Source organism: Aquarana catesbeiana, linkage group LG13 (assembly GCF_042186555.1).
Source record: "Aquarana catesbeiana isolate 2022-GZ linkage group LG13, ASM4218655v1, whole genome shotgun sequence".
NCBI classification, from domain to species: domain Eukaryota; kingdom Metazoa; phylum Chordata; class Amphibia; order Anura; family Ranidae; genus Aquarana; species Aquarana catesbeiana.
Genome location: NC_133336.1, coordinates 154930831 through 154949921, shown reverse-complemented (window position 1 = coordinate 154949921; position 19091 = coordinate 154930831). Strand labels below are relative to the sequence as shown.

The 19091-nt window shown below is 45.0% G+C and overlaps 1 protein-coding gene across 5 annotated transcripts in view; it reads right to left on the bottom strand.

Annotated features, from left to right (window-relative positions):
• TMEM121 (transmembrane protein 121) overlaps positions 1 to 19091 on the bottom strand; it is a 408432-nt gene that overhangs the window by 96582 nt on the left and 292759 nt on the right. The window lies entirely within an intron of this gene.

Here is a 19091-nt window from a genome sequence, read left to right as displayed (position 1 = left end):
TAGTTTTAGCTTTACACTGTGAGAAGGACGCACCCCACTAACTTGTAGTTTTAGCTGAATACTGTGAGCAGGACGCCCTGCACTAACTGTAAATAGTCTAGCTGCCTGACTGTGGTACTAATAGGATCAAAAGAACACCAGCAATTTTCTTCAGGTAGCTGTATATACTGTAACAAGACAAGCCTGCCTGTCAGTAAGAAGATAACAGGAACGGATCTAGCTGAACACTGTGAGCAGGACGCACTGCACTAACTGTAAATAGTCTAGCTGCCTGACTGTGGTACTAATAGGATCAAAAGAACACCAGCAATTTTCTTCAGGTAGCTGTATATACTGTAACAAGACAAGCCTGCCTGTCAGTAAGAAGATAACAGGAACGGATCTAGCTGAACACTGTGAGCAGGATGCACTGCACTAACTGTAAATAGTCTAGCTGCCTGACTGTGGTACTAATAGGATCAAAAGAACACCAGTAATTTTCTTCAGGTAGCTGTAAATACTGTAACAAGACAAGCCTGCCTGTCAGTAGGAAGATAACAAGAACGGATCTAGCTAAACTGAATACAGTGTGTATATATATATATATATATATATATATATATATATATATATATATGCAACACCTGGGATGCATATATATATATATATATGTAAGTGTAGCTAACTGACTGACTGTTCTGCCTAATCTATCTAACTCAAATCAAATGTCACTGTCTGTCTCTCTCTCTCTCTCAATGAACGCCGGAACACACACTACACAGGGCCGCCGTGCAGGCGGCCTTATATAGTGTGGGGCGTGTACTAAATCCCCTGAGCCATAATTGGCCAAAACCTCCTTGGATTTGGCCAATTACGGCTCTCTGTTCAGGTGGCGCTGTGATTGGCCAAGCATGCGGGTCATAGTGCATGCTTGGCCAATCATCAGCCAGCAATGCACTGCGATGCCGCAGTGAATTATGGGCCGTGACGCGCCACACGAATTTGGCGCGAACGGCCCATATCGTTCGCAATTCGGCGAACAGGCGAACAGCCGATGTTCGAGTCGAACATGGGTTCGACTCGAACACGAAGCTCATGCCTAATCACCATCCCACAAGAAACAGTTACACATTGTGAAACCAACTTCCCCTTCCAATGGCGGCGTGATGCGATTAAATATTTAGGGATTAACCTAACAGAGAACCTCTCAGATCTCTACGCCAAGAACTACCTGCCCATTCTCAAAACTATATCTGATGATCTTAGAAAATGGAACAAACCACAATTCTCTTGGTTCGGCCGTGCTGCGATTCTAAAAATGAATATCCTGCCTCGCATTTTATACATCCTACAAACTATCCCCATAAAACTTCCCCCATCTTTCTTCTTATCTTACAAAAGAGTATCTACAGGATTTTTATGGTGGCAAAAACGTCCGAGAATTGCATATGACACCCTAACATGACCAAAAATGAAAGGAGGCATTGGTCTTCCAGACCTCAAAAAATACTATTGGGCCTGCCATCTTACTAGAATTGTGGACTGGACATTACACAACGCAAAGACTGGGTTAGCTTAGAGAACTCAATATCCCCCATACCACTACGATCAACACCCTGGCTATCTCCTAACCATATACCCCCCAGTAAAGGAACACCCTCTTATTGACCCGACACTCCGCTCTTTTAGGGAAACTTGTAAAAAACGACATATCTCTTCCGTTCCAGGACCCTTAACTCCTATAAGACTTAACCCTGCCTTCCTCCCTGGTATGTCTGCTCAATTCTTAATACATCATTGGCAACACTCAGAAATACTAGCGCACCAATTTTTCCACGACGGCTCTCTCCTAGATCGTTTCGCATTAGTCCCCACTCACACCGACAACCCTATCCCGCTCTGGACCTACCTCCAAATCCATAATCAATCGCGACTCCTCTATCACACGATCGTTGACCCCATTTGAACACCTATGCTCCCAGTCCAGCCCCCAACAACACTTGATCTCCAACATCTACACTATGCTATCCACAGATATCTCCCCTAAAGATGGGAAAGCCTCCAAGTCATGGGAAAGAGACAACTCTAAGTGTTCAACAGAAAACCAATGGGAACATATATTCGCAATCGTCCATAAGGGATCCCTAAGCGTTTCCATTCAGGAAAACAATTACAAGACCATAACTCGCTGGTACAGAACCCCAGCAATCTTAAACATAACTCTTCCTATCCTAACAAATGTTGGAGATGTGCCGGAGAACCAGGTACATTGCTACACATTATGTGGTCGTGTCCAACAATCCAACCGTTCTGGTTACAGGTTCGAGAACTCACAGAATTAATATCCATATATACCTTAGACCATATACCAGCCCAATGCCTATTTCATCTCTGACATACCAGCTCACCACTATCGTAAGACCCTGATCTTATCCCTACTCAATGCAGCTAAAATATGCATTCCTAGGCACTGGGGCTCTCCTCATGTTCCGACCATCCCAGAATGGTTCAAACAAATCGACAAAATAGCTGAAATGGAAGAACTCATTGCCATTGCTCGTGATTTCCCAGCCAAATTCACTAAGACATGGGCCTGTTGGAAGCATTTCCAAACAACCAACAGGTATCAGACACTGAGGAATTAACTCATGACCATGTCATATATGACAAACACATAAGGATTAAGCCACGTGGCCACCCACATCCATTTTTCCCTTTTTTCCTCCATTCTCCTTTTTCAGACGACATGGGTCTCCCACCCCTACCCAAGGGACGAGTATGAGAGACCACATGTTGCTATTAACCATTTGCTGTGAGTCAACTCAGATAACAGATGTCTTACATGCTTAACCCCCACCGCCCAAAAGCGATAACATACCGAAACCACTTACCAATTAGCGGAGACCGAGGAGGCAACCACCAACCCCTAAATCCCTCAGACCTTTCCTCTCCGTCACCACCCCATTACCACCCCCCCACAGCCCCTCTAACCCACCATCCTAACCCTTCACCCCCTCGTCTCTTGATATCTACTAAGACCTAATCTCACCTATTACTATTCGGTTGCCCAAAGCAGGGCATCTGGCCAGCAATTTCACATGCTTATAGACCGAATTGTCATGCAGACATCCACGCCATTACTTAAACATTTGTAACCTTCCTTGAAGAGCTTTACAACAAGATGGAATAATGTGCAATGATACTTAGAAATACTCACCCTAAGGCTAATTTGATATGGTTCTTTTTATCATGCCTAACAGTCAATCTCCATCTGGATTTCAAACTGTTTACCTAAGAGAATCTATGTCATACCCAGATGTCAGATATATATGTCTCATCCACAGCAACTACTGTTCATTGTTCATTTTTTCATTTACTCTGTGACTCCTGAACGTATGTATGATAATACTGTTATTGTGATTGATTTACTTTTTCTCCAATAAAACTTATTTTGGAAAAAAAAAATTAAAGTCTCCTGCCACTACTAATCTTCCCTCTCTGAAACCTTCCAGTTTATTAAGTACTTTTTTCAAGAAGGTAGTAGGGCGTATATTAGGGCAGTATACATTCTCCAAGGTATAGTCGATATTAAATAAGGACCCCTTGATGAATAGATATCGCCCCTCTGGGTCTGCCTCCACTACCTTTAGTGTAAATCGTGTGTTCTTATCAAACCAAATTGCTGTCCCCCTAGATATATTATTAGATGAGCAACTGTGCATCCATATGGCCTCTTTCACATGGACGATCCGTATGTCTGTTTTTCATCCTTCCGTTTTCGGATGAAAAACGGACATACATTCATCCCTATGGAGCGTCGGATGTCAGCGGTGACATGTCCACTGACATCCGACCCGCTCCGATCCGAAAAGTGTAACGGAGGAAAAACCTACTTTTCCATCCGTTTTCGGATCGGATCGGGTGACGACGGACACTACGGTCCGTCATCATCCGATCCCCCCATAGGGGAGAGCGGCGCTCTGACAGGTCCGCCGCTGCACAGCGTGCAGCGATGGACCTGTCATCTTCCTGCTCAGCGGGGATCGGCAGAGCGATCCCCGCTGAGCAAGCGGGTGTTCACGGGGCGGATCATCACTGATCTGCCCCGTGTGAAAGAGCCCTAAGGGAAATTTTTTAGATTCAAGGCTAATTTTTGATGTCCATTTTAAGTGTGTTTCTTGCAAGAAGACTATATTAGCCAAGAGTTCTTTCAGCTCCTGTGATATCTGATATCTTTTATTAGGTCTATTTAATCCTCTCACGTTATATGTGATTATTTTCAAGGGTGCAATGTTATAACCATGAGCTCCATGCATCTTACACTGGTAGAAAAGATAACAAAGGGGAGAGGTAGGGAATATCCCCTTACACCAGGAATGTACCACTTAAACATCACAAACTAACATCTAAATATCAACACCTCCTTTCGATACAAGGAATACCCCTGTATATTGGCCAGCCAATAGTGTGAGCTGACAAACCAAGTTTCAGTTATTCTCACAAAGTCTAAATCCTACTTGTGTAATAGCAGCTCCAGATCCACCATTTTGTTAGCCAGACTTCTAGTATTTGTGTATAATCCTCGTATTGTTGTATGAGTGCATGATAGTTTTCCCTCTTTGTTTCTCCTGGCTTTGTTTTTGAATTTGAACTGCCCACTTACTTACCCCATAATTAGTTGTTATGGTTGTATTTTCACTGCTATTACTACTGCTGACACTCCTATCACCCTCTGTCACCCGCTCCCTGTCAGCTTTCTCTGGTCCCTCCCCCCAGCACCTAGTTTAAAAGCCCCTCTAGCTTTGTGGCCATCTTGCTTACCAATAGAGCTGTGCCATCCCCATTAAGGTGCAGCCCATCCTTACTAAAGAGACCCGGTAACCAACTGAGAAGTCAGCCCAGCTCTCCAGGAACCCAAATCCCTCTTTCCTGCACAAGTTCCTCAGCCACTTGTTTAGTTTCCTGAGCTCCTGCTGCTTCTCTGGTGTGGCTCGAGGTACAGGTAGTATTTCAGAGAAAACTACCTTGGAGGTCCTTTTCCTCAATCTATTCCCTAAGTCCCTGAAATAGTTTTTTTAGGACTCTCCACCTTCTCACTTGGTCATTGGTACCAACATGTATCATGACCGCAGGGTCTTCCTCAGGCCCTCCCAATTATCTGTCCACCAGATCTGTGACGTGCCGAACCCATTGTCTTTGTTCAAATCTCTGGTATTTGTAGTACCACCAGATACAAGCTCATTTAATCCCAAAGACACTGTATTCAAGCAACATTGGCTTACCAGTGCCCACATTTGCAGGAACACTTACACCCTGCTGAACAGTCACTACATTTCATCTGCCTTATCAGGATCCTGCTAGCATCTTACATTCCACTATGCTTTACAAGGATACTTTCAAGTACACTTTATTTATCCTGGTGCACCAAAGCCAGGCTAGCCAAAGATCCTGGATAGCTCCATTGTGAGGACACCATTCTGTTACTCTTTCAGCATCAGTAATTTCATGATTCCACCGATTACCTTTAAAGGGGAACTCAGATTGTAATTGTTAAAGTGATCATTTGCATTTGTGGCCTATTGCCTCACATGATCATTGCCTGGGTCTGTGATTTCAGGATTTGAGGGAAACAGACTGACCGTATTTAAGTCAGATCTGTTTCCCTTTATGCCTAAGCGCATAAGCCACTTTAGAGCCATTGGTTGTTTGACTGTGCTATTTTGATGTCTACATTTGGTTTTGATTCAGACCATTAAATATCAGTTTTCTATTATTCACTATTGAGTTATCAGACTACTGTTTATTTGATTGTGGAAAGTTTCCCAGTAAAAAAACTTCCTGTTCACTATACTTGTGTCTATTATTACTGTGTTTACAAGTACATTGTTTGCTAGGTGTGCCAGAGGGGCTGGGACAGTTCTTGGGGGTTGAAAGGCAGAGTACGGAACCAACTATACTTAAGCGACTCCTCCGGGGGTAGCGCTACACGTGGGGCCTTGTCCAGGGTATACCGTTACTCTGCAATCAACTCCTCAAGACATAGTTACATAGTAGGTGAGGTTGAAAACAGACACAAGTCCATCAAGTCCAACCTATGTGTGTGATTATATGTCAGTATTACATTGTATATCCCTGTATGTTGCGGTCGTTCAGGTGCTTATCTAATAGTTTCTTGAAACTATCAATGCCCCCCACTGAGACCACCGCCTGTGGAAGGGAATTCCACATCCTTGTCGCTCTTACAGTAAAGAACCCTCTACCTAGTTTAAGGTTAAACCTCTTTTCTTCTAATTTTAATGAGTGGCCACGAGTCTTGTTAAACTCCCTTCTGCGAAAAAGTTTTATCCCTATTGTGGGGTCACCAGTATGGTATTTGTATATTGAAATCATATCCCCTCTCAAGGGCCTCTTCTCCAGCGAGAATAAGTTCAGTGCTCGTAACCTTTCCTCATAACTAATATCCTCCAGACCCTTTATTAGCTTTGCTGCCCTTCTTTTTACACGTTCAATTTCTAGTACATCCTTCCTGAGGACTGGTGCCCAGAACTGGACAGCATACTCTAGGTGCGGCTGGACCAGAGTCTTGTAGAGCGGGAGAATTATCGATTTATCACTGGAGTTGATCCCCTTTTTAATGCATGCCAATATTTTGTTTGCCTTGTTAGCAGCAGCTTGGCATTGCATGTCATTGCTGAGCCTATCATCTACTAGGACCCCCAGGTCCTTTTCCATCCTAGATTCTCCCAGAGCTTCTCCCCCCAGTGCATAGATTGCATTCATATTTTTGCCACCCAAATGCATTATTTTACATTTTTCTACATTGAACCTCATTTGCCATGTAGTTGCCCACCCCATTAATTTGTTCAGATCTCTTTGCAAGGTTTCCACATCCTGCGGAGAAGATATTGCCCTGATTAGCTTAGTATCGTCCGCAAATACAGAGATTGAACTGTTTACCCCATCCTCCAGGTCATTTATGAACAAATTAAATAGGATTGGTCCCAGCACAGAACCCTGGGGGACCCCACTAACCACCACTGACCATTCTGAGTACTCCCCATTTATCACCACCCTCTGAACTCACCCTTGTAGCCAGTTTTCAATCCATGTACTCACCCTATGGTCCATGTCATTATACCTTATTTTGCACAGTAAACATTTATGGGGAACTGTGTCAAATGCTTTTGCAAAATCCAGATACACCACATCTACAGGCCTTCCTTTATCTAGATGGCAACTCACCTCCTCATAGAAGGTTAGTAGATTGGTTTGGCAAGAACGATTCTTCATGAATCCATGCTGATTACTGCTACTGATACTGTTCTCATTACTAAAATCTTGTATATAGTCCCTTATCATCCCCTCCAAGAGTTTACATACTATTGATGTTAGGCTAACTGGTCTGTAATTCCCAGGGATGTATTTTGGGCCCTTTTTAAATATTGGTGTCACATTTTTCTCCAATCAGCTGGTACCATTCCGGTCAGTAGACTGTCAGTAAAAATTAGGAACAATGGTCTGGCAATTACTTGACTGAGTTTCCTAAATACCCTCGGGTGCAAGCCAGTTGGTCCCGGTGATTTATTAATGTTAAGTTTCCAAAGTCTAATTTTAATTCTGCCCTCTGTTAACCATGGAGGTGCTTCCTGTGATGTGTCATGAGGAAAAATACTGCAGTTTTGGTTACTGAAGCTCCCTGATTCCTTCGTGAAGACTGAGGAGAATACATTCAATACCTTCGCCATCTCCCCATCCTTTGTAACCAGATGTCCTTCCTCATTCTTTATGGGGCCAATAGGGTCCGCCCTCCCTTTTTTACTGTTTACATACTTAAAGAATTTCTTGGGATTTTTTTTTGCTCTCCTCCGCTATGTGTCTTTCATGTTCTATCTTAGCCGTCCTTATTGCACCCTTATGCCACGTACACACGGTCGAAGAAATGTTCGATAGGAGCTATTTGTCGGAAATTCCGACCATGTGTAGGCTCCATCGGACATTTTCCGTTGCAATTTCCGACAAACAAAATTTGACATCTGGATCTCAAATTTTCCAACAACAAAATCCGTTGTCGTAAATTCCGATCGTGTGTACACAATTCCGACGCACAAAGTTCCACGCATGCTCGGAATCAAGCAGAACAGCCGCACTGGCTATTGAACTTCATTTTTCTCGGCTCGTCGTACATGTTGTACGTCACCACGTTCTTGATGTTTGGAATGTCCGACAAGATTTGTGTGATCGTGTGCATGCAAGACAAGTTTGAGCCAACATCCGTCAGAAGAAAACATGGATTTTGTTGTCGGAATGTGCGATCGTGTGTACGCGGCATAACATTTCCTGTTGCATTCTTTATAAAGTCTGAACGCTGAAGATGATCCCTCAACCTTGTATTTTTTGAAGGCCTTCTCCTTTGCTTTTATATGCATTTTTACATTGGAGTTAAGCCATCCAGGACTTTTGTTTGCTCTTTTAAATTTATTACCCAATGGGATGCATTGGCTAATGCCCCTATTTAATATGCTCTTAAAGCAAACCCATCTATCCTCCGTGTTGTTTGTTCCTAAAATTTTATCCCAATTCATGCCTTCTAACAAGGTTAGTAGTTTAGGGAAGTTGGCTCTTTTGAAATTCAGTGTCTATGTATTCCCCTTATGTTTGCTATTTGTGTGATTTATACTGAAGCCAATTGACCTGTGATCGCTGTTTCCTAAATTGCCCCATATTTCCACATCCGTGATCAGGTCTGTATTGTTGGTAATCAGTAGATCAAGTAATGCTTTATTTCTAATTGGTGTGTCTACAATCTGACCCATAAAATTGTCCTGCAAGACATTTAGGATCTGGCGAGCCTTAGATGAATGCGCAGTTCCCTCTGCCCAGTCTATGTCTGGATAGTTAAAATTCCCCATTATGATAACACTTCCCATCCTTGCTGCTAATCCAACTTGTGATCTGATTCCCCTTCCTCCCTCAGGTTAGGGGGCCTATAGCATACTCCCAGTATTATTTTCCCCTTAGCTTCATCCCTTTGGAGCTCTACCCATAAGGATTCGTGCACTCGCAGACCACTAGCAGACCTAAGTGCACTTGAAGACCTACGTGCACTCGCAGGCCACTCACAGACCTACGTGCACTCGCAGGCCACTCACAGACCTACGCGCACTCGCAGACCACTCACAGACCTACGTGCACTCGCAGACCATTTGCAGAACTATGTGCACTCGCAGACCACTCGCAGAACTACGTGCACTCGCAGACCACTCGCAGAACTACGTGCACTCACAATACACAAGTACATAGTACACAATACACAAGTACTAACGATCCACACACACTACTCAGACAACACTCAGGTACTCACACTACACAAGTACTATGACCCCTGTTATAACCTCCTGTTTTCAACTCACCACTTAGACCAGTTCCACTTGTTGAGCAGTTGAGCAGGCTCACAATGAGTTCAACAGAAAGTTATATAGGCCTCAAGCACCTGTGACCAATTAACCACTCCCCTTAATTAGTAGGCTGAAGGAAGCAAAGAAAAAAAAAAGCTGTTTAAAAAGTGTCAGAAAAAGAAAAGGTGTTAAAAACCTACAAGGAAAAGCCCCAAAAAGAACCTAAAAATGCAACCCAGCAATCACCAGCAGTCAAAAAGCAAAACTTGTCCACTCTTCACTCAGGGTCCCCACTGTTTAGCTTCCAACCAGCAGTCTGGCAAAGACAATTCCCCTGTAAGCAGAAGAATGGACCCCGCCGCTGTGATCCAGTGGTGTGGAGAAGAAGGCGCCCGCTCAGACTCAAGCGTGGTGATCGAGCTTCCTAGGGAGGCCTGGGCTGAAGAGCAGATCCACCAAGTGGTGAAGACATTATCCCCAGACAGGAAGGTGTGGGTGATTGATGTTAAACCATAACGTGGAACCTCTCGCACCTACACGCTGCTAGAGTGGAAGCAAGGAGTCCCTGACCATTTCCGAGGGACCCCTGTACAATTAACTAACAATACTGAGCTTTGTCTTTTTCAGCCAAAAGCATCAGATACATGTCCAGCCAGTTCCAGCACCAGAAGTCACCACATCAAAACCAGCTACATCCTCTGAGGACTCCTCTTCCCTCCTAGTGGCCGAGTTTGGGAAGCTAGTCACAGGGCTCCTTAAAAATCCGGTAGTGTCAACCAATTGTGATTATTGCAAACTACGGTACTTCTCAGGGAAAGTTCCCACACCCTCAGGAGAAGATAATTTTGATACCTTGATTGATAAAGCCATTCAAGCGGTCAAAGAGTGGGACGTGACTGACATGGTAAAAAGACAGAGGGTGGTTGAGAGTCTGCGGGTCCCAGCTTCTGAAGTAATTCAAAATTTGAAGCGGGATAAACCCAGCTGTTCTGTTTCTTAGTGTCTAGAAGCACTTTGTGAGGTTTATGGAAGAGTAGAAGACTGCACAGAGCTGATCTGTCTCTTCCACCACACATACCAAATGGAGGGTGAGAGGCTAACAGCCTATGTTGCGTAGCTGGACCAGATATTTCAGCAAGTCATTATGAAGGGTGGGATGGAAGCCAAAGCTGCCAGTAAAGCCTTAATGGCATAGGTGCAAAGGGGAGTACAGCCACTAGATCCTATTGTTCTACAGCTTCAAGCCAGGAGTTCAGGTGTCCTTTTTACTTACTCTGAACTCATGAAGGCTATTAGAGAGGAGGAGGCTCTCATCGCAGCCAAGACACAGAGACCTGAGTCTACCAAGAGTCTCAAACATGGTGCTATGGCCTATATCATACAGGCTGGGCCTTATACCCCTATTGACACTTTGATGCAAGAAATAGTTTAGTTGGCGCAAGCGCCAACTACTTTACTGCAAACATTCTGTGGAATTCAGAAGACAGGCGGGAAACTTCAGAGGGCCCAGGTGAAGGAGCCAACTGAACGCCCATCTACAGCAGCTAGCTCCAAAGTCAATGATGCAAAGAGACAGCAGCGGAAGTCCAAACCCTTGCAGAGGGTTCCCGTTGTTGCCTCCGAGCGACCAGGTGTCCCGTTCCCTTTGATACATACAGCACGGCATCAGAGTCAATGCACACCAGACTCCAAGAACTCAACGGAGACTCAAGCCGCAAGAAGGGAGCACGGATACAGGTGACCAAAACAGGCCAAGGCCACCACTTCCCCCAAGCTCCCTGCCAAGTTGGTGGGACCTTCTCCTGTTGCCCCATCCAAGTAGAGGAATCTACACCAAGGCCCTCCTAAATACTGGAACTCAAGTGACCCTCCTCTACAGAGACTTCTACGACAAACATCTTAAGCACCTGCCATTGCAGAAGTTGGAAGAGTTAGAGATATGGGGCATCGGGACTCAAAAATTTCCTTATGAAGGCTATCTACCAGTCAAGCTGACCTTTGACCCTTCTAAACACAGAGACATTTGACACACTGGCAGTAGTCTGCCCTCACCCACCAGGGGCCGGCAAGAATTCCCTGATCATAGGGACCAATACTGATCTTGTTCGGAGGCTGTTGACACCTCTTGTCTTGGAACCGGGTACGTTAACTGCGGGTGTACACCCCATGCTGAGACAAGCCTACCAGCACCTAGTACAAGAGCAGAAGGCCCCAGCTGAAGGGGTGGGGAAGATCTGGCGCCTGGACCGGTGTGAGAAAGTGTTACAGCCCAGTGAGGTAGCTGGGCGACAAGCATCGGTCGAGCAAAATTGGAAGCAACCAGGCCCTTTCATCGTCCTTGAAGCGGACAGCCAGAAAGAAGACATGGGGTGGAGATAATTCCCGAAGTGGTCTCAACTAATGTTTTGCAAAGAAGTCACGGGAAGATCTCGGTTAGTGTTCGCAATGTGACAGCCTTGCCTGTGAACATGACGGCTCAGATGTTGCTGGGACAAGTGAATTCGGCCACCCCAGTCTCACCGTCTGACTTGGTGGGGGGGAGCGTAGGATAGAATCCCTGTCGAGGAGTTCTATCCAAAGAATACTCTTCTCTAGCCTGAATGGAAGGAAAGGGCGAAGACTCAGCTCCTGAGATGGCAGGCTGCATTCTCCAAGAGTGAGTTCGAAGTGGGATGTGCAAAAATTGATCAACACCGGATACGTCTTCAAGAGGGTAAGCCGTTCAGAGAAAGGGTCCGACAGATTTCTTTAGGGGACTTGGAAGACCTGCGTGAACAACTGGCAGAGCTGGAGAGAGCAGGTATCATCTGAGAGTCCCGGAGTCCATATGCTTCCCTAATATTGGTGGTACGAAAGAATGGGTCACTGAGGTTGGGCATCGATTACCGGACGCTAAACAGCAGGACCATTCCTTATCAATGTACCACCCCAAGAATAGAATATGCCTTACAGAGCCTGTCAGTGGCGAAATGGTTTAGCGAGCTGGATTTGAAGAGCGGGTACTACCAAATCCCCATGCACCCTGAGGATCAGGAAAAGACAGCTTTCATTACCCGGTATCGTTCTTTGAATTTAATCGCATGCCTCAAGGCCTCTCTGGCGCCCTGGCCACCTTCCAAAGACTGACGAAGAAGACTGTGGGTGACATGAACCTGATCTGTGTACTTAGACGGCATCATTGTATTCGGCAGGACTCTGGAGGAGCACGAAGAGCATCTGGAGAAGGTCCTGAAGCTCTATCAACCTTTCGGTCAACTACCTTGGCCACACCGTGTCTGCTGACGAAGTAGCCACAGACCCCCAGAAGCTGGAAGCCATCACCTCTTGGCCGAGGCCTACTAATGTGACCTTGCTTAGGTCATTTCAGGGATTCTGCTCATCTTACAGGAGATTCATCGAGGTATTCGCTAAAATAGCTTGGCCACTTAATGAGCTACTGAAAAGCGAAGAGGGGGATGCTAATCCAGTTCCAACTAAGCCTGTCAGACCAGCTGGAGGGTACAGAAAGTCCAAAGATTCCATTCAGGAACAGTGGACTGCCCTGTGTGGAGAGGCTTTTAGGCAGCTGAAGTGGTGCCTCACAACTGCTCCAGTCCTGGTTTATGCAGATCCAACTAAGCCATATGAACTACATGTAGATGCCAGCCAAGAAGGGTTAGGCGGGGTGCTGTATCAAGAGCATGACGGGTGCTTACGGCCTGTTTAATATGTGAATCAGAGTTTAGAACCTGCTGAGAACTACCCCATGCACAAACTTAAATTTCTGGCTTTGAAGTGGGCAGTAGTGTATAAGTTGAGGGATTACCTGTATGGAGCAGAATTTGTGAATAAAACCAACAGTAATCCCCTCACATACCTACTCACTACCGCCAAGTTGGATGCCACGGGTCGCAGATGGTTGGCTGCCCTATCAGAATTTACCTTTAGTCTGAAATACCTACCAGGGATCGGGAACAGGGATGCAGGCACTTTGTCGAGAAGGCCCCACTGTTCCCGAGACTCCCCAGAAGAATGGACCCAGCTGACCCCTGAAGGGGTGCAAGCTCTATATCAAGGAGCAGAACAGCAAGTTGGAGGTGGAGTCAGGGCTGAGGACATTGGAGTGTCAGCCGCTGGGGTCCCCAGATGTTATTGCAACATCACCCAGGTTGGGGATAGGGTTGCCACCTCATACCTTTAAACCCAAACACATATTAATTACACAGGTTCTCTGGCTGATTAAGGTAGTAAATAAACTCATTTGGTGCCTTATCTGCATTAAATCAGCCTCAGAACCTGTGTAATTCATATGTGTTTGGGTTTAAAGGGATGAGGTGGAACTGGTGTGCATTGACTTTCTGATCTGGGGGACAGGGAAATATCCTGGTAGTAGTAACTGACCACTTCACCCGTAGAAGACGTCACGTATGACGAAACATGTAGGGCGTGGCCTCGCATTGCCTACCATCACGCATCCTACTTTTGCACGGGCGTTCAGCCTTCGTTTTATGCCGGCTTTTTTAAAAATTTCTACTTTTTATATGTTGTAATTTGCACAAGACCTATGGTCAATTAAGGCAATAAACTCCTATGATTACCAGTATTACACTATCGGAGTTTTCCTTCCCCCCCTTCTTTTTCTCCTATCCATGGATCGTCTGTGTAAGGAGTCTCCCCCCTGATGCTGTAGCGGGTGGCGCTTGTGAGCAGGACCAGGACATCGTCTTCCACTTGTCCCTGCAGAGGGCTATATCTGCCAGCTCGTACGACCTCGCTATACAGGAGGTCCAACAAGTTTGGTAAGAGTACATCCATTACTACTCTCCCGCAACTATTGGTGGCTTGGAAGCGTCCTTATACCTCTCACCTTTTCCAACCTTGATGTGACACACTAAAAGAACGGTTCATCCTCTTCATCCACGTTTTGTCCTGTAAACTTCGTTTCTCACGAACTGAATGTGGCGCTTTTCATAGCGGTTTTTGTTTTTAATCACAATCTTTGAACTTTTCACTTTTTTCTGGTTTTGATATATTTTCTGTCACGGAGATGTATTATAATTTGTAATTTGTTATTTTTGCAACACTGTGGTTTAATTTAAAAATATATACTACAGCTTTGGGTGGCTTTTTAGGAAGCCTTGTTTTATTGCAACTTTATTTATGCCAGCGCACAATTTAAGCTTTTAAACTTCACCCGATATGCCCAGGCATTCCCCACGAAGGACCAGCAGTTATCTACGGTGGCCAAGATCTTAGTAGAGAAGTTCTTTGTGCACTATGGCCAGCCCCAACTTATCCACTCCAATCAAGGGAAAGACTTTGAGAGCAGTCTTATCAAGAGACCTTTAGACCTGTTGGGCATCAAGAAGTCTAGAACCACCCGTAATGTCCAGGTCCCGATACAAGATGATAATACGCTTTCTTCACTTCAGCGACAACACCCAGTGCCCTCCCCACAATCATCCAAATTACGACACGTTATATATGATTCGCCCACTGATAAATTTATTTTCCCAACAATTTGCAGAACTCTATGTCCCTGATAAAAATATATGTGTTGATGAGTCCCTGGTACCCTTTTCAGGCCGGCTAAGAATAAAGCAATATACTCCTACCAAAAGGGCCAGATACGGAGTAAAATTACACAAGCTCTGTGAGAGAGCCACGGGATATCTGTATGCATTCTGTATATATGAAGGAAGAGATTCCCAGCTCCAGCCCCCTGAATGCCCGGCATACCCACTTCTGAAAAAAGGATATCACATATACCTTGACAACTTCTACACCAGCCTGCCCCTTTTCAAACACTTATACATTGCAAAAACCCTGGCCTCTGGAACCTCCAGAAAAAATAGAAAGGGGTTCCCACAATCTCTAGTGAACAAAAAGCTGCGAATGGGGGAAAGAGCATAATTGAGATGCAACGAAGTGCTGGCACATGATGTCCACCATCCATGACGACACTACAATTGAGGTACTAAGAAGACGAGGTCCCATTGAAAAGCCAACATGTGTCCAAGATTATAATCTCTACATGGGGGGGTGGATTTCAATGATCAAATGATTCAGCCCTATTTGTCAATAAGAAGGACCCGATTCTGGTACAAGAAGGTAGCAATTTATCTCATCCATTTGGCCATTTATAATTCCTACGTAGTCTACACCAAATCCATGGAAAGCCCCGCCCCCTTCCTAAAATTCATAGAAGAAGTTGTCACATCCCTCATCTATCACCAAAGACCCTCCCCCAGAAGACCTTCGCTCTGAGGCTCCGACTTCATGAGCGCCACTTTCCCTTCAGCATTCCACCATCTGAAGCAGGCAAAAAAAATGTTGTGTGTGCACCAAAAGAGGATTTTGAAAAGATACCAGCTACCATTGTCCCCAGTGTCCCTCCCAACATGGCCTTTGCATTGGTGAATGCTTCCAACTTTATCATACATCAATTGTAACCATGGCAGACTTCTGCGGAGAAGCCTGGGAAGGTCTTATGACCCGGATCCAGGCATCTCAAAATGCCTCCACTATAACTGACGCTGAATTGGATAGGGCATTTATGAGATTACAGCGCCTTTTGGAAAAAAAAGTCAGAATTTACTGGCACAAAACTTATTTTCAAAAATATGCCGAACACAAGATAGTTCCTTGGGGATTGAGAATCCAGCTATTCCCCAACATCAAAAAGATAAATGACTCATTGAAGGCATCTTGGGAGGATAACCTCCAGTCGTGTTCCCTCAATATGCTTTCCATTCTATGCAAAGAATATGAAATAGAGCTGGAACAACTCGATGTTGCTATTAATCGCTGGTATTCAGACCATGCACAAGGTATGTCTTCCTCTAGATACAGCAAATGGGACAAGGCCCTGCGCGCACATCTGGAGGAATACACACTTACAACAATTAACGACAAAGAAAGTAAATTCCTAAGAGATCAAGCAGCCCATGAAAATGGTTACGCTTACAAGTGGGGACAATACTAAAGAAACTAAACCTAGAAGTAAGTCCTTTGTTCCCAATGCACCTACCTCCAATAATCATGAACCTAATACTCTGTCTGCTTCTTTTTCATCTAGCACCTCCACTGTGTATCACAATCTCACACAGGAGCAACTCGCCAAGAAAAGAAAAGGCGATTTGTCGGCCACGTCCTCGGAATCACTTATCCGCACTCTCGGACCCACTCCCCTTTCTCACCCATCCACGGCCCACTCTAAGGCCACTCACGTCTCTACTCCCTTCACTAAAGCACAATCTAAGATGTCGTCTATACCAAAATCATCTACTACCAAGGCACCAACTTCGGTCACATCGGCACTTTCTCACTCTCAGATGCACACGGCTACTAGGAGGGTAAGTGAACCTACAATTACTTCTATGTTCCCGGTCAATGCACCATCTGTAGACCCAAAAATTGCACCCATTTTTTTAGTACAGGGCCAGGACTCTCTTCAGAGTCCAACCCCCAATCCACCAGCACAAACACTTGTAACCAACGAAGACCATCCACCCCTGATGTAATCAACTTATCATCCATCCCACTAAGTCCCGATCAGATCCGAGTACTACAACTCGGTCTCAGTTTCTGTCCATCTAACGATCTTGACAAATTTTCCCTTATCAAAGACATTCACCTTTTCGCACGCAAATTGTTGTTTAAGGTAATCTATGACAAATCTTCTTCTCGTGCAACTCCCTCCGGACCAACTATTTCCTCTCAAGAGGTTCCTACCTTGGCCGAACTACAAGCCCTTGAGGAGCTGATGTCACTTTGGGAGGAGGGTGACACTGACGGTGAAGATTTCTCGGACCCCTCTTATTCGGGTTTCGCCACCCTTGGTGTCTCCTCCCCCCCCCTACTTCTTTCAAACCTAAATCCCGCAACTTTCCTAATTTGTCCACAAACCCCAACATTTGGGCTTTTGTGCAACAAGTTACCACAGCTATTGAAGGGTTCAATCCCACTTCTTCCTCTCCTTCCAACCTATCCCCTGCCCTGACTAAAGCAATAAAATCTCTTCAAAACCATCCAGAACTAGTCATCAAGCCAGCCGACAAGGGTGGCAACGTGGTAGTGATGGATGTGCCCTTTTATGAACAAATGTGTCTCGATATCTTAAACAACCGTGACTGGTACAGACCTATATCTAAATCACTCATCAACCACTATATTCTCGAATACAAGCAGTTGATCTTTTCAGCATATCAAAAGGGCACCATTGACTCTAATACATGGAATTTTCTTAATGTCAGGGAACCCAAAACTCCCACTTTTTATTCCCTACCCAAACTTCATAAGTCTCTAGTCCATCCACCAGGCCGCCCTATTGTCTCTGGACGGCAATGTCTCACTGAACATGCAAGTGCATTAGTTGATAAATATTTGGCGCCCCATGTTACCTCTCTGCCCTCCTACATAAAAGACACCATTCACCTTCTCCGTATACTAGACGGCAAATCCCTACCAAAAAACACCTGGCTAGTAGCCCTAGATGTTGAAAGTCTATATAACATCATTCCACACAAGAGAGGCACTTTGGTTATTGAAAAACTACTTCGAGAGAGAGGCCCCAAATATGACGTTTACGGAGACTTTTTTCTAGAATTACTTAGATTTATACTGACACGTAACTATTTCATGTTTGGCTCCTCCCACTACCTCCAGGTACAGGGCGTAGCTATGGGGACAAAATGTGCCCCAGCCTACGCCAATCTGTACCTGGGGGGGTGGGAGAGAGAACTGTTTGACATGGCCCATTCCATTCCCCTTCTGTCCAAGGTCACATCTTAGTACAGGTATATAGATGATATACTACTGTTTTGGTCAGGTACCAAGGACGAACTAATGCTCTTTGTTGAGCATTTAACCCGGAATGCGTTTAATCTCAAATTCACCATGGAATGCAGCCAGTCGTAGATCCACTTTCTGGCTCTCCAGATTAGTCTGCATTCTGATGGTCAGATCCACACTGTCTTATATCGTAAACCCTCATCGGGCAATACGATCTTGGATGCTAGTAGTGCTCACCCCAAGCCCCTTCTCAGAAGCATCCCGTTCAGTCAATATCTCAGACTCAAAAGAAACTGCACTCTCGAGGAAGAATTTTTCCAGGCAGCACAGGAACTCTATAGTAGACTCCTGGACAGAGGTTATAGCCACTCTCTTTTGAAAAAAGCCTTTAATAAGGCAAAAAAGCTTAACAGAAAGGACCTTGTTTTCCCCAGATATTGGACAACCTGTACGACTCATTACCCAATACTCAAAACAGCATACCCAAATTAAACAAATTCTAAACCAATTCTGGCCTCTACTAACGGCAGACCCTACAATTTCAAAATATGTCAAAACCCATCCTGACATCACATACCGTCGATCTCCCTCACTTCGAGACCGACTAACTAAAAGTCATCATTCGATTAACACCCCATATGCGCCCACTGGTGTTGGCACATACCAGTGTGGCAATTGTGATGTGTGTCCCTTTGTAACCAATTCCAGTGAAGTGATTCTGCCCAATGGACGAGTTCACACTATTAAACATCGAGTCACCTGCGTCACCGTGGGAGTCGTATACTTGGCTTAATGCCAATGTGGCTCGTACTACATTGGAAAAACCAAGCGTCCCTTCCAGGTCCGCATTCGAGACCATATCAAACCGCTATACAAAAACACTACCACTACAGCCATCAATCGGCATATTGCCGCCCATCACAACTTTGACCCGCATGTCATTCA